Here is a 17,368-nt window from a genome sequence, read left to right as displayed (position 1 = left end):
TTAAATTGTATGTCAGAGGTAACCTACGAAGGAAGAACCTAGGAGATAAAGGAAGCCTGCTCTGCTCCTTTAACATCCACATTTTGGGATTTGTTGGACTCAGAACTGAGTCCCACTGTTGCATGGCCAGAATTGGCTTTTCAGACTTTTTTGGACACCAGAGGAGTCAGCACTTGCAGTAAGGAAGGTCAAACCTTTGCAGTATATATTCTTTGAGATTTTGGCAGTTGTCAATGAGGCAGTTTTACACTACCTATGGCAGAGCCATTGGTTCAGCTTGTTTTCAGGGACATGATGACTCACCTGAAACTCCTTCTCACACTATCTGTGCAGTAAATTGGAGAAAAAAATGAATGAGTTTGGCAGAATGGAGATCAGCATAGGGACCTAGACTGACCTAGTTTTAAGGACAAAGGTCTGGGGTGAGGAGGTGGTTGGGATGGGGAGAGGGGTGAGCATTGGATGGCTTCTTGCTGTTTGGATTGTGACTGTAACTTTTTGGAGTTAACTTTTGAAGTGTTTGTTTAAATTTACATGAATGGCATGTTAAAATGAAAGAGAGAAGAATGACCTTATTTTTAAAGGTGGGGGTGTGAGGTGAAATGAGCCAAACTCTCACAGGCATGAAAAGATTTTGAAAGTGCGGCAGAAGAGTACTATATTGCTTTTGGTTAAAATAGATGATTTACCCACAAAATAAAGCTAAAAGGCAGCATTGTTCTCAGCATAATGTTAGAAAAATGGGAAAGTTTAGCTGTAATAACTATGTCTGTGTTCCTTCAAGAGTTGGATATCCATTAATGGCTTACAGTCCTCCTTGTGCCTGTATCTGTTTGATCTTCATTTCAGGATCAAATGGTCTAAAATAGGGCTTTTGGAAAAATGGAATGAAACTTGGTGCTCGGCTTAGTATCTTGTGCAAAATGAGATTTACAGGGGTACTCTCAAGAAGTAATTATTTGTCTTAGGAAGCTATTCACCACTCTGTCATGGAGAACTAAAAAACATACTAGGACAACACTGGACAGAAGCGTGGGACACATAGAAGTGTTCACCCAAGTGAGTGGAAGTGTCAGGTTTCCTTCTCACCTGATTAGGACAACAGGGAAGACTGGGGATAGGCTGAATGAGGGCAGGCACAGCACCACTGAGCTGGCAATAAGGGAGGAAGTGAGGGGGTGGGGGGGCTTAAGCAGAGCAATAGAACTGAGCTGCCAGTGTGAGGAGAAACAAATAGGTCTGGTCACTGTTAGTCATACAAACTGAGAGAAGAGATTACCTAAATCTCAGCCTCAGGGCTGATCTTCACACAAACTTGCATCAAAATAACTCAATCTGTTTTAATTCACACCTCTTATTTTGATGCAAGTCTGCATGAGGACACTTATTTCAGAATAATAAATCCCTAAAGATTTCAAGTGTCCTTTTAAATGTGCAATCCTGCTGCCAGGTGTCGATTGGCAGCAAGAAGGACCAGGTTAAAAATGTCTAGTTGTTAGAAAATAACTCAAACCATGGCTCAAGCCCCCACCCTATGCTTTTACCCTATGCTATACAAATTTCATGGGGGGAGACGGACCAGCATTTCTCACACTGGGGTCTTGACACAAAAGGAAGTTGCAGGGGGGTCACAAGGTTATTTTAGGGGGTCATGGTATAGCCACCCTCAGTTCTTTGTTGCTGTAACCCACACACCTCTTGGGTGTGGTGTTCAGTCCCATCTAGTGGTACTGAGACCACTTAGAGAGAGAGATTAATGAGTTTGCTCTACAGCTTTAGCTAACAGCCAGTTAAGCTCCAGAGGTCCCCGGTTCGATCCCGCCCGCCAACAACTGGGGACCTCTGGAGCTTAGTGCATGAGCTAAAAGCCACATGGCCTTTAGCTAAGGCTGTCGAACAAACTCATTAATCTCTCTCTCTAAGTGGTCCCAGTGCCACTAGATGGGACAGAGCACCGCACCCAAGAGGTGTGTGGGTTACATTGCCTTCAGAGCTGGGTGGCCAGAGAGTGGCGGCTGCTGACTGAAAGCCCAGCTCTGCAGGCAGAAGGGCAGAAGTAAGGGTGGCAATATCATACCTATGCCTTCCTTACTTCTGTGCTGCTGCTGGCAGGGCTCTGCCTTCAAGGATGGGCTCCTGGCCAGCAGCTGCCACTCTCCAGCTGCCCAGCTCCGAAGGCAGCACTGCCTTCATGCAGCAGCAGCAGTACAGAAGTAAGGGTAGCAGTACCGCAACCCCTCCTACAATGATCTTGCAACCTCCCCCCCGCAACTCCTTTGAGTCAGGACCCCTACAGTTACTACACAGTGAAATTTCAGATTTAAAGAGCTGAAATCATGAAATTTACTATTTCTAAAATCCTATGACCGTGAAATTGATCAAAATGGACCTTAAATTTGTAGGACCCTACTCATATCTATTTTGAGACATGAATGATGGAATCTCTGGGGTGGGATGTACACAGCCAGAAAGGGGACGCTCTTGGGGCACTTTTGTATTATAAACAATAATAAGAGATTGAAAGCTAGAGGATGAATTGGACAAATTTGTATGTTTTGCAAAGCATTTGTTCAACAGTTAGCTGAGAAAGAACCTTTGTTGATTCTTCAAACTATTTAGCACTTTCTTTCTAGCATAGGCAGAGATCTATTTAGTTGGCATCTGCCTTGTACTTCATATATCATTGTAACTGTTTCTTCCCAGACTGACTGCTACTTAAGGGATAATAGGAGGGGTGCTCTGTTTTACTAGAAAATAATCTGGTTCCTGCTTGAATCAATTACAAGGCTGAAGGGAACCTGATTATTGCCAGAGAAAATGGGGCATCCCTCCTATTGTGCTTAATATACTAGAAGTGAAACAATAAAGTTTATTTTCTGATACAAAGTTAATTACATTGAAAAATCAGTTGCAATCCAGCTGATGAACACTGCTCTTAAACACCCAGAAGTATACCCATTTAAGCCTGTTATTTCCTATTTGTAGGAATTAGGGTCTCTATAAAGTTAGCCAATCAATTTAATCTTAATTGTTCCCTTATTATGGAAAGAAGTATAGAATGGGGCTAATACTTATGTACCTACCTCACAGGAGTGTCATGAGGATTAACTAGTTAATGCTCTTACAGCACTTTGAACATGTAAAGTACTATGTAAATTCTATTCATTATTAAGTAATGATTAGAATTAAGCAGAAGTTACCTAAAGAGGTACCACAGATAGATTTCTCATCCATCTCACAACCGTTTCCGCTCCCTTGGGGAGAATCCCAAGGGATGAGGAGACAGGCTGGCACAGGAAGATAGCTTACACATACCTGCACTCGCTTCAGTAATTCTAGCCCTACAGCTATCTCTTTCTCCATCCCATAGGTAAAGAAAAGGCTGAGGAGGATTGATCTAAAGTTTGTCTTCCAGCAATGCAATGTACAAGTGAGGTATGCATACAATCCAGGAGAGGAGGTGGGGTGTGTGTCTCAAAATGGAACAATTCACAGTTGATTGTAATAAAGACTCTCCACCTTGCAGGGCTAGGCCCTAGATGATGTATCAGAATTCACTGTGACATAAACCTACTACGGGAAAAATGGGCTTCATTCTGTCTAGCAGTGCACACACTCACCTGTCAGAAAACCTCTGACAGAGAGCAGGAGGAGCATGTGACAACACCTGACCTTACTGTCTTCACTGGTCCTCTGTAATTGATTTGATATAGTGGTGCATTGGGAAGTGAGTGCAGTTTGCATGTTGAAACACATACAAATGTAAGCCAACTAGACTAAACGATGGTGGAACTACAGAACCCTGTGCAAATTACTGCTTGAAGTGCCATTCTCGGGTGAAACATGGGGTTATCAATGTTACAGGGTGTGTGTGTGTGCACAAGTCTGCTTTCATGGGCGGGGGGGGGGTGAAGGGGAAGAAGGATGGTTATGGCATTTCCATCTCAATACCTAGAATTTAAATTGAAGTATATGTATATTAAAATTATGGCTGTGATAGGGGGTTGGTGGCTGGGGATTCACAGGAAGGAAACTGATGACAATGTAAAAGAATTTATCCGAAAAGCAGTCATTTGATAGAGACACAGTCTAACAGCAGCTCTGGGTTGTTTTCTTTGGCTGAGAGTCTCCACTTGTACCGAAACCTGTAATCTGACCAGAAATTCCTAGGGAAATGAAAGAGACAGTATTATGTGCTCCTGCCACACTTAGTTCTATCACAGGAGCAGGTCATCAGAGCTTTGAAATCTGAAGTTCATAAATTCTGTACACAGTTATACTGTAGCTAGGACTGGCAGGTGGGACCATTTAGCTTAGAGAAAAGAAAGGAAAAAGGGAGAAAACTCTCCCATCACAGGGGTGAGGGGTAATATTTCAAGGCCTTGTTTAAAGTAGCATGTAGTAGTCAACATACCAAGGGCCAAATTCTCTCCCTGTGCAAAGGCAGAGTACATGGGTTGTAGTCAGGGAACTTCTAAAGTGCCTGGGAAGGAAGGATCCACCGAAGGCCATGGAACAATCATGCGAAGGCTCCAGAGCACCTGCGTTTTCCCCTTACAAAGCCCCACTGGTCATGACCTCCAGCCAGCCAACAACTCACTGCATATCAAGCCTGCACAGAGCAACAGTTTTATGAAGAACCATAGCCTGCTGCCCTGCATGGCAGAACCCTTACAGTGCAGCTGACTCTGGTGCTATGCATGCTGGGGTTGATGGAGAAAGAGCAGGATGATATTTGGTTATGCAGATTGTTATTTTTTTAACATGATCTGCTTGCCTTGGAAAACAAATATTCTCATACACGTGTCTGAGTTATTTAACTATATCCTCAATTTTTAGCCAGCATTTATCCTTTGACTGCACTACATTTCTGTAACGTATATTCTTTATGTGAATTTTCAGTCCCAACACATCAAGTGCTTTTTATGAATGCAAGTCTTTTGCTAGTCAGAAATATTAGTAATTAAATTCTCTCAAATACGCTAGTGTAAAGCAGAGGGAGAACACCCCAATTCTGTCAGTGCTGGTGTTAATTATTTTAGGCAAGCTGTCATTTATGTTTTCTAAAGTGGATTTTGTTCTTGCAGTCAGGAACATTGCTTAGTGCAGAATTAATTAATCATTATAAATATAAAACCTGCAGTATCAGCTTCTGTGTTCAGTAAGGTTTCAAGAGGCAAGGTTGAAGGAGTCAATAGGCTGCTGTGGGGAATCACAGTTTTTTCCATCTGACACAAGGACAATTAAGTTATGCACTTAATCTTTGCAGGGTCACTTATTTCAAGTATCATTGCAAAAAACATTATTGATACCTTGTGATAACTAAAATTTTCTAGTATGCAATGTTATTAAAAAAATAATGCACATAAACCAAAATTGGCTGTGTCAATAGCTGAAAAATTAGATTTACCAGAAACCTAGACATTATCTTTATAAGCATCTTTATTGTCTTAACTCTTCAGTAAGGGTCATTGATCTAGTCACAAAAATTGTCCAAAGAAATACAAGCCCACAAAAAAAAATGAAATAAAAGCCCAACCTTCACCTATGGTGTGTTGCACAGGAATTAAGAATTACTGATGATAAAACTGTGGAGATGGCAATGCTAGTCCAAGATAGGTTGACAGCTCAGTAAAATTGGAATTGATATGATCTTGGGATTTCATCTCCTTATTTGACAGAAATGGTGCTGGAATTGCTACCCTCGCCTGCTGTTTTTCCCTGAAGAAACAATTGAGCCAAATTCTCTGTCAATGGGCACAGTTCCATTGACTGGGTGTGGCACTCATTTACACCAGCATTAGTTGGCCCATTACTTTTCTCCAACTGGAATAAAGAATTGGATAGCTAACTACTAACCATTTCTACTGAAATGAATGCAGTAGTCATGGTCCGTGTCTTATTGTTCTGAGATTTAGATTTGCCAGTGCGTAATCTCCAAAAGCAATGTTTAGCCATGAAGGGTCAAAGTTCTTCTGTACACATGAACCTCTTAATCCTGCTTCATGTATTTTGACCTCCTCTTCAAATTTTACATGTCAAAGGCATCCTTTCTACATATCTACTGTCCATGATTGAAAGGTGTGGGTCTGCTTGGGCAGTCCACAGCATTAATTATACAAGCTTCCTCATTTTTATAGTTTATTGTAAAATATTATTTTATGACTTGTATCACTACAATTGTATCTAATGGGATTTTAATTGATTTTGAATCCAATTAAAAAATCCCTATTTTTAAAGCACACCTCAGCTGCTGCCACTTTGAATCTGTGCCAAGCTGGCAGACTGTAACTCATCATGTCATCATTTAAATGTCTTGCTGCAGTGCTGGCTTTAGGGATTTGGAAGTGACCCACATTTAATGCATTCTCTTAACTGTTGTAATAGTATTTGAACTTACTGATGCTGAAATATTAAATATACCCACTGCAGACCGGGTTAGCAAACATTTTGTATATGATTACATTATTTCACTTTTGTCTCAGTACTTGAGTTGACATATAATCCCGATTTTGAGTGTGTTTTTTATTGAGTAATCATTACTTTTTATTCTATATTCTTGGAGGTTGGCCTAACCCCAAACCCATCTCCTCCAAGCAGTCCCAGATTTTGGAAGGTGTATGAAATCTCATCCCAATCTGGATCAAGGCCACAAATTGGCCTCTTTCTTAATAAATGAGCATAACCAAACCCCTAAAATCCCCAGACTTTGGATTGTTTACAGTATGAACCCAGACTTCTCAATTTCGGCCCCTGTGTAGTTTATGCATATGTCCTTCCCACCACCTATGCCTAAACTGATTATCATGCAGGGTGATTAAATGTCCATACTTGATAGTAATAAGTCATAAAAACCAGTAGTTGCTTTATACATGTGTTAAATCTTTAAATCCATTGGGGTAAATTCAAATATGCTTATCTGACCAAAAATATGTATTACCCCCCAAATTGAAACAACAGGCTAACAGCCCAGTGCAGAAACTAAGAGTTCACCCAGCAAGATCATGCACATTCTGCTGTTTCTGCCATTGCTGAGAATCTCAGCTTGTATTTCAGCCCCTCTGTGTTTCCCAGAACAAACTTTCTTTTAACCCATCAGCCCAATCCAAAAAATGTTAAACAAATGCTGACTGGGTTTCAGGGGAAATTGCAGTAAACTATAGGCCAAGGATATTAAAGCTTCCGGAGACTGGCTTCATAAAGTATTGAATAATCTCAGGAATGGTTTTAACCTACAGGCAATAGTTAACTGTAGCTGGTCTCAAATCCAGTCAATATTTTGTATTTACTATGTTACTCTATGTCTGCTTATTTTACTGTGGGAGAGGAGGGTATATATAGTACTATATATATGCATCCGATGAAGTGAGCTGTAGCTCATGAAAGCTTATGCTCAAATAAATTGGTTAGTCTCTAAGGTGCCACTAGTACTCCTTTTCTTTTTGTGAATACAGACTAACACGGCTGCTACTCTGAAACCTATAGTACTACTGAAACCCCAAGATGTGCATGTGCCTAAACTGAGTGACCTTATTGCTGTAATCTTTGACCTTCCTCATCCCATCCCCTTCATTCTGTTTTACCTTCCCCTCCCACACTCAATATATTATAGTTACAAGGAGATTCTAAGATATCTGGAAGCACAATTCTTCTATTTTTACTGTAAAAGCATCAGCACACTTTTGGCATCAGATATTACAGGGAAGGGAGCCACTTAACTAAGTACTTAATGGACAGAATTTCAAACAACCCTTCTATTCTGTGCTCATGGTTCTGAGAGCAGCTCAGCCAGCAAGACCCAAATACCACATTTGCAGGTGCAAACAGGCATTTGGGAGTATACAATAGGTAACCATGTGCATAAGTGCAGCCATGACTATTTAAGCATGTGCTTTTTAGGATTTTCTTTTGAAGATTTGGCTCACTGATCAAATGGTGGCCCTGCTGTAAACCTATGCAACTCCACTGCCCTATGGCTTCAACCTCTTATACCAAGTCTGAATATAGGCCAGTGCATCTCTTCTTCTCAAAATATACACGTGCAACCCACTGAATGAAGAATAGCTGCCAATGCAATTACTCATATTAGCACAGATTCAGTTATATGGTTACTAATGTGTCTAAATTGAAGAAATCATACTGAGAAGGAAAATTATATATATATTGTTATGATATATTTGGATTTTTTTTAATCAGAAGTTTTATAAGTTGGTTCTATAGAGCCTGCACAAAATAGCATAGAATAAGTTTGTTGAATTATTATACAAGTTAAGCTGGCTGACGGCAAACAATGGTACCCACCAACTTAACAGGTAGCTGAGGTAGCTGAAGCATTTAGACACCTGATGGCAATCTTTCCTTAAATCTGATGATATATGATTTGTGCCTCCTACTGTACAGGGATGTCTCAGTATAACATAATACAATTTATTTTTGTATAGCATTCTTCAGACAAAGTATAACAAAATGTCTTATAATGAGAGGCAGAATAGAGAGATAACATTTCTCAGAGTCAGGTTCAGTGGTTCTCAAACCGACAGCAGATGAAAAAATGACGTAAGTTGAAAGAATAAAAAAAAAGATGAAATTTTAAAGCAATAAAGATGCAATTAAGCATTTTGCAGCCTAGCTAGAGAGAAAGGAGAATGAGAGACTGTTGCAAAGGGAGGGAGGAAAAGGTGAGTGAGGTTTATACTGTGTTAACTAATGCAATCTAAACTAATGCCATGCCTGGACTGTGTTACTTCCAAGACATAAACAGATGCTGTTTAGGCTTGATTTAGGGCTGAATGTCCACTGAACTAAACCGCCACTATTGCTGTGCTAGGTATTATAATTAAATTTATTTTTGCAAAATGAATGTGACTGTCTATGACACACATCTTACCCTTTCCTCTATATGCAGACTCCTCAAATGCACCAAATTTTGTGGTATGCTCCACCTTGAAGGCTGAGAGGAAGGTGCATGGGAAGGGAAGTTGCATTAAGCTGGATGGCAGAAGATCATGATGTCTGGGCTCAGTGCTACTGACTGTCATTTATATTTCTGTACAGTTTCCAGACTGTATTGCTGAGACTTCATAACCCTACCCTAAAAGGCAGTCAGTATTAGCCTCCCTCGCTTTACAAATAAGACAATGGAAAGGTTTCAGAAGATCACTTCAGCCAGTTGGAAATAGAAACCACATCTCTAATAGGGCAGACCTACAGTTATTTTTATAAAACTGGATACGCCAGCTCTACCATATGCAGCTATAAGGTCCCCTGGTGGGTATCTTGAATCATAGACCTTCAGATGCCCAGGACAAGACTTCTATTACTTGAGCTACAGAAGACATTGTTATCCCCTATGTTGACCAGTCACTAGAAGATGACTTACACAATTTTAATTTTTATAGAACAGGGAGAAAGCATCCTTTACAACAAGGGTTATAGTTCAAGACATTATGATCTGTCAGTTATGGTGTGATGCACCACAAAATGCAAGCATTCCACATTTCAGTCACTTGTCACCTATGTTGATTGCTGGTATCAAACACAGGGAGACATGAAAGTTGTAAGTCCACAGGGTCTGAAGGCGGTGACCCAGTGGAACTTCTGCAGTCCTGCTGTACAGCAGTCACAGTTTGGCAGAAGTCTGTACAGAAGGGAGCCACATATCTCAGCCCCAATGGGCTCTTAGTGCAGCAGCATGTAGTAGCTCTTTGGGCTTCTAATGGGGCTTCCCCTATTAGATCCTTAAGCCCTTCCTTTATCTGGAACAGGGACTAAATGTCATCCTGTTGGAGCATTGGCTATGGAGTAACTCATTCCTGTTCCATTGGTTTTGGGTCTGGGAGTGAGTAGCTGAACATTAATTCATCTTTCTGTGCCCCCTGGAGACATCCAGCTCAGTTGCTCAGGATAGGCACAGTGAAGAGGGTACTTATACTTGCACTGATTTCCATTTTATAGTTAAAATACACATATTGTATGAATCCATTTGCCTATGCTGATGGGCACTCACATTGCCTAGGAATGAACATGAGCATAATTCCAGTTCCTAGCCACACTTTCTCACAGTTTGCTTCCGTAATTCTGGTCACTGCAAATTAAATCCTCTTTAGTTTTCAGAAGATGGTAGTAAAGGCCCTTGAACCAGGCCCTGGCACTGTCTTCATCATGAAAATATAGTTCATTCCCCATGACAGTGTGAAGGAGAACTTTATTTCTTATTGTGAATGATTGATTAGTGATCACGGATAGGATGTTTGGCACTGTACAGAGCATGGAAGCACCTTATACTGGACGAGTTTCTCTGACTAGTGCATCTTACTTGGTGTATGACCTGTGAAGTATTCAGTCAAAAATGCTGGATTCAAAATGTCTCTTGGTTTTAATAAATGATATTTTCCCTTGGATTGAAAGCAAAAGCTGAAATTTTGAAAACCTTAGAAAAGAAAGAGGTAAAGATTAGTACAGAAAAAAAGTGGAATATGGTTTTCAGTATTCAACCCTTCCAAGTACTGTAACCCATCTGATCCTGATAGTTTGTAACATGTTGAGTCACAAAGTCCACATTTCCATGATAAACAAAGGAATCTATTTTATAATCCGAATAAGATAGAATGTTAAAATTACGTTGGAAATCTCTCTGTGAGCAGTTCTCATCTCTTGGACATACATAAAATATATCTTTTTTTCATTTCAAGAAATTGCTTCTTGCTTCTGTCTTCTTAATGAATAACCAAAATATGTGATAGAAGTTTAATATAAACAAACTCAGTATTAACCACTGTTTGTTTATCTGGTCTCCTCCCCATTAACAATGAGGCTTCCTACAGTCAATACAGATACCGATGCTACTATTGTTTTAACTACTCTATGGTCAAATTTGACTTTCTTCTAAAAATTCAGGTTAGACGATATAGAACTTTTAAAATTGGATTCATAATTAAAACTTGACTCTGATCAGTAGCCGCTGAAGTCTTCCACACCCACCCCAGAGTGTCTTGGCAATAGTCTTAAATTCAGTCTTTCACTTACGGTTGTGAGTATCCAGTGAGGCAAGTCGTTCCTGCAGTAATGACTTCCCTCTTCCACTGCACCCCCCACTCACTGTTTGTTGTCTGGGGGTAGCGGGGTCCAGAGTTTGGACAGGTCTATCTCCAGCGCCTAAGGAAGTGCTTGCTGGCCTACTCTAGGGACTTTGTCACCTAACCCAGCTGTAGTGATTAGCACTTTGATTGCTGGATAGTGGGGCCCCTCACTGGAGTTTCTCAGCACCCTCTGTGACTTCAGCAAAAGCCATGTCTGTACCACTTCCTGCCTCAAAGTCATCTCTCATTCTCAGAAGCTGCCTTTTTGCCATCTTCAGAGAGGGTCAGTAGCATGTAGGATTCTGAACAGAGTGCTTGCCACCAGGCAAGGACTCCTACCAGAAGCTGAGTGCCACCATTGCCCCTTTCTTCTGTCCCCTGTCTGGTTTGTGCCAGCGGTGGAAGACTAAGGCTTTGGACAGGCACATTTGGTGCAGTTCTCTTGTTGTTTATTTCCGAATCGGGATTATACCATTTGATTACCCCCAAACATAACTGATTTTTTACCCAAATGCCCCCAAACTGTCCCATAAAAGAAATGCTAATGAGGCCTGGTTCATTCAGTTGTTTCTCCTTACTCACCAACTGATGCTGGCAGACAGCTCCCTCCCCTGTGGAGCTTCTGTCCACCCGGAGTTCTGAAGCAGCTTTGGGCTGTTTTCGCAGATGTGAGCTCCCTACTCTCTTGGGCTTCAGGCCACAGGCCTTACATAGGAAACAAAACATTGCTAAGAACATTATTTAATTGCAAATATCCATTATGATGGGCCTGTGGATGAATGATCACTATATTAACATCCTCTTGTCAGGCAGGCTGAAGGGACATGTGTAGCTGAGGCTCTCTCAGAGCTTTACTTCAATTTGATTTTTTTTAAAAAAAGTTTGTGTTGTTTTTCCCCCAAATGGCTTAATTTGTGTAAAACTGAAAGGCTGCTGTGAAGATTTTGAATCCAAAACTTCTCTCCTCTAAGGAAAATATCTTTGATCAGATGGTAGCTGCACAGTTTCTGTGGTGTTTGATAGGGCTGGGAATCTGGTCTGTAACTGAAAGACAGAATATGGCAAAAATATGGGATCTCTAAGTAAGAGACTTGAGTGTTCTGGTGCTCTTTAAAGGCAAGACAAAAGCCTTTGACAGAAGTGGAGCTAAGCCCTTTGCTACAGCTATGAGGTCTTTATTTTTTAGCTCATCCAGGATAATTTATTTTATTTAGATATAAAATAATAGTCTCCTACCCAAGGTTTTAATTAGATTAGGGCACCTAATTATACAATAAACCCAATTAAATTTCAGCAGCATTAAAATCTGTTCTGCAGGAACTCAGCCAGCCAGCCAGCCACCCACCTGCTTCCACCTTCTAGGAAGCATACTCATAGCCCTGTCCCAAATCCCTCTCAAACCGGTGTCTTTTTCAGCATTGCCTGGAAGATCACCAAATTCAAGCTATTTCAGGCAGGTGAAGTAGGCTGTGTGGGCGAGCAGGCTCCAGAGGCTCAGAGCCCTCTCAAAGTATGCCCTCCCAGCCACCCCCTCTCTTTTATAAGAAGAAGCTTCCAGCCCGAGTGTACTGCTGCTGACTGCAGCTGTGGCAGTGTGACACTGGGAGATAGGCAATCTCTCAGGTCAGCCACTCAGCATAAACCACTAATACAGAGATGTTGAAGGTAAAGGCATGAAATCTATCCTCCAGGCAATATAAACTTTGGAGAAAACTTTTGAAAAACATTATATATCAAAGAGCGAGATTCCTGAGCACTGAAGATGCTTCAAAGCTGAAGTTGGAACCAAAACCCCTTCTAATTTTGGTGCAGGTGAAGACATGGTTCTTGTAAGCTAGAGCTAATTGAAAACTCTGGAAACAGGTACATTTGGAGAAATTAGTTTGTAATTAAGCAAAAATTGTAATCGTGTTTGTTTATAACTGTTACTGTTATAGCCGGGGCCGGTTCAACGGCTCAGGTCTTTTTTAAGTACTATCATTGCGACATGAGTGGTAACTTATCCCTATCAATCGTCCCTATTTATGTACAGTTAATTTGCATATTTCAATTCTAATAGTTGAAACGTGTCAGTGGGGACTGTGTATGTGAGTCAAGTGTCCTGAGGGCTAAATGTCTTCATTGATACACAAACAGAACACTGGTTGGCTCCATCTCCTAAGGTCCTTAGGTGCAAGGCCTCGTCTTCCTTCCAGCTACAGTTTTGTCTCAGTGCGGAGAGTCCCCTCAAAGGCTGTAGAATGCAAATGCTGCTGAACTTTTCCAGTGGCATAGGTTTCAGCCTCTTGTCCACAGGAGGCATGTAGTACTAGTAGCAGTTCTGAGATTAACACCCTCCAGCCACTTCCCTTGTGAACCAGCCTCAACCCTCTATCCAACCTCTGCAGCCACTAGTTCTGCCCCAGCGCGCCTCTCTATTTCCAGACGCTCCCCCCTGCGGCAACACCCCTGGCTTGAAGTGATTTCCATCACGTACAGGGTTTATAGTTTGGTTCAATGGCTCTCAGCATCCCCACTATACAAATTGTTCCAGCACCCCCGCCAGCAGCCTCCAGCACCTCCTCTATCTTTTCCTCCACCCCTTCTTGTTATCAAATCCTGCCTGCAACTTAGCCCTTGCTGTCTTCAGTAGCTGCTTTCCCTCCTCAGCAGCTGTCCAGTGGATAGGTAGGAAATTTTGATGGGACTCTGCAATAGAGGAACCCAAAGAACTGCCTGAGACCATGCTATCTGTAAGAGCACATTGGCCAACTCCCGCAAGAACTTTATTAATGCTAAATCTGCTGCTTCCAGCTGACTCAAGAAGGCTGTGGTTTCAGGTGAGATTTGTAACACACTGCACACTTTGATTCACAGGGAGAAAATACATTATACTTTTTTGCTAATTGCTTTATTAAGCCTGTTTTTATATTTTCATATTCCAATGTTTCTTTCAGACTCGCTTGTTTTTGTGTTTGATGTATTAGACTCAAGGTTTTGCTTTGCTGTGTCTTCCCTCTCTAGCATTAGCACTAACTCATTTGTGCACAATAAGCTGATCACAAAACAATCTGACTCACATTAATGTTGCAGAGCATGGAGATGGAAGTCTATAAACAAAGTTGACCAAGTATAAGGAAAACTTCATTGTTTGTAGCTCAGGAGTACAGGACATGAGCTCTGCTGGGATAATACCATGCCATAGGTCACACCCAAGGGCTGACGTTATCTCTCAGCAACACACACTCCCAGAGTGCCTATTAATTATGTTTAATTACATGATGATTTTCCAGCAGATACGGGGCTATTCTACAGCTGCAAGACAAACTATGGTAACTTTCTTGTTTTATGTTTCTTGGTCTCTCAATGCTCAAATGCTCCCCTTTTATCTCCATTCACACTCCACTTTTCTGGGCATGCCACTTTCTTTCCATTCTGCATTGTTTATCTGTTTCTTGCCTCTAGCTGTCTATGTAAGAAATTGTATCTACTATTTCTATATGAAGTTCTCCTCTGTGGGCAGTATAGCAAACTCATCTCAGCTGTGATGTCTACCAAAAACTTGACAGTGGTTAGTTAGCTGGTGTCCTGCTGACAGCTGCATTCACCCAGATGATGTTCATCTCATTGTCCCCTGGTGCTGCCTCTGTCTGTCTGTTATATCCACCTGTTATCACTAGTCTTATACTTAAATTGTAAGTTCTTCAGGGCAGGGACCATCTCTTTGTTATATGTTTGCACAGTGACCAGTGCAATGAGGTTGATGTCTCTAGGGGCTGGCCCAATATGAATAATGTAAAAAGTAGCAGTATTTTTTTTAAATGTATTCACCCCTTTTCATTTACTTTGATGAAAATAATTGTAGTTCAATATTCTAAAATACACACTCACACTGTCAAGTAGGGTAAGACCAAGATTTAGGTCCTGTTAAAATGCACATGTATGATGGTAGGTGTTTGTTTTCAGGCATTTTTAAAATTTGATTTCAAATAGTATTTAGGACACCCAACCACAAGCCAAAATCGGGATGATGCTTAGGTATTATTTAGGCAAGACTCCTATTGGTTGAAGAGGAATTTGCCAGAGTAAAGACCTCAGGACTTGAGTCACAATTTTGTTAGTACTTCTCTGTGTGTTAGAATCAGACAGTCAAGATGATATTAGGGACTGAGACCTACATGAAAAAAAATTGGATCCCCCAAAACAGAAGTACCAAAAGTAAAAACCACCCTTTAAAATCTTTTATGCTGTCCTAGCTATGTGAAATGCAAAAATTAAATGGACAGCACAAATTACAATCTGTAACTTTTGTATTGAATTTGCTAATTTGGGGAAAGGGATTGTCTCTTCCCATTTGACTTGGCAGCTCTCAGTGAAATTTGCGCACTTCCATAATACGAATGATAAATACAGGATCTGTTCTTGCACTCCATATTCATATGGCCAGGATCCTTACCTAACATTCAAGATAAAAGATTTGATTCTATATTAGATTTTCTTTCTGTTTGAATATCTACAGGAGACTAGTTTTGTGCAACATACTGTAGACAGTTGGGGGAAATAATGAATTAATTGAGAAGAACCTGCTTAGAAGGAATATGGACTGTGTTGTGCTGTCACTGTGAAGGGCTATTCATTATGTGCTGTAAACACAGCTGCAGAATATTCAGTTAGGAACATTCACTAAGCCCAAAATATTTTATAAACCCCAGAAAAATAAATTCAAATTGTGAGTGTCTTTGATTTGTTTTAAAACATATGTTAGATACCTGTCCACCCAAAGTTAGGTTCCTAGAAAGAAGATACTTCTCTTCCTCCACCCATCCCCCACAACCCTTCATAATATTTCCATTAGCACAATGAATGCCAATTTTTAAAATCTTTTTCTCTTCATAACATGCACAATGTTGGGCTTTCATGAACAATTGAAAGATGCTGTGCAACCTACTTACCTGTAAAATCTTTTCCTTGTAATAATAGATCTAAATGTTCTGACTCATAAAATCATTTTATTGAAAATAAGAAATGTTTATAAATCTGTTTAGACAGATAAGAGGAAAATGAGTGAGATATTTTAAAAAAGGTTGAGCTATTAAACAGTTTTTTTATATCATATTTTGTGGGTGGGCAGGTTTTTCATTTTTGATGTTTTAAAGTTTCTATGTTTCGGGGAAGGAGAAAAAGAGAATATTAGAAACAATTGCTAGCAAAGTTTAGATGACTATTTAACTAATATCGAAATTACATGTACTGCTGGATTTAACTAGATTTCTTTTCCTTCCTGCTCAAAACAACAGAAAAATAAAAAGGGTGCAATATGTCATAGAATTTCCAGTTTATCGTCCATTCATTGCAAAAGAAGCTCAGTCTATTTAGTTCATCCAAGGGAGTCACCTCTTTGCCTATATCACAGACTACAGGTACCTACGCAGGGAAGAGATTTCTGATAGGTACTGAAGGGCCAGATTTTTAAAGGTATTTAGCTACCTAACTCCCACAATTAGTGCTTAAATATAGAGGTAGTTTATCTGAATTCAAAAGAGATCATTGGGAACAACTGGTGCTCAAGCACTTCACAGAATAAGCCAGTTAGGGATCTGAGAATCATTTTAATGTTGTCATTGGAAACACAAAAATATTGCCCTGCTTGCCCCCAATACAAATCTGAAAACTGAGGTATAAAGTGCTGATTTAGGTCTTCTGGTATATTGTCACTGCCTAGCCACATCTCCCTGCATCAGATTTTTCAGGTGCCCTGCATATGGCTGATAGATTTTTCCTTCCCCATGTGTAATCTCGAGTATCTAGTTATGTCTGTCAGACCACCCAGTATGTGTTACACCATTACTTTAGTTTGTGGATAAAGACTTGCTATTTTCCACTTGGACATGGGATAGCTTTTGTGAAAGGATTTCAATTTAATGGGGTCTCATAGCCTTTTTCAAATGCGGTCTTATCAAGTCTCTGACATTGTGTGGGTTTTCTCCTGCAGCCTTGGCTTTCTGAGTGGCTGTTCCTTGGCCCTCAAGTGGGTTCTCTCACACAAGGGTGAATATACCTTCTTATATATTGCACGAGTTATGTGGACTATCAATAAAAATCATAAGCCATGCAGAGAATACTTTGTTTATCCAGTTGGCAGCCCCTAACTACCACTCTGCTGTGCTTGGGCATAACAGTGAGGGGCAGCCACAGGGAGCCAGTTGTACCTCCTTGATTCAGGGATGCTCAGCCCCAGAGCAAGTTAGGGTTCCCTCAGGGCCTTTTTGATTCTGGAGGATTATGTATAACAAAGTTCTGCTGTGCCACAA

The sequence above is a fragment of the Lepidochelys olivacea genome (assembly GCF_965140295.1).
Source record: "Lepidochelys olivacea isolate rLepOli2 genome assembly, chromosome: 4".
Lineage (NCBI taxonomy): Eukaryota > Metazoa > Chordata > Testudines > Cheloniidae > Lepidochelys > Lepidochelys olivacea.
Note: the sequence above shows the minus strand (reverse complement) of the source record.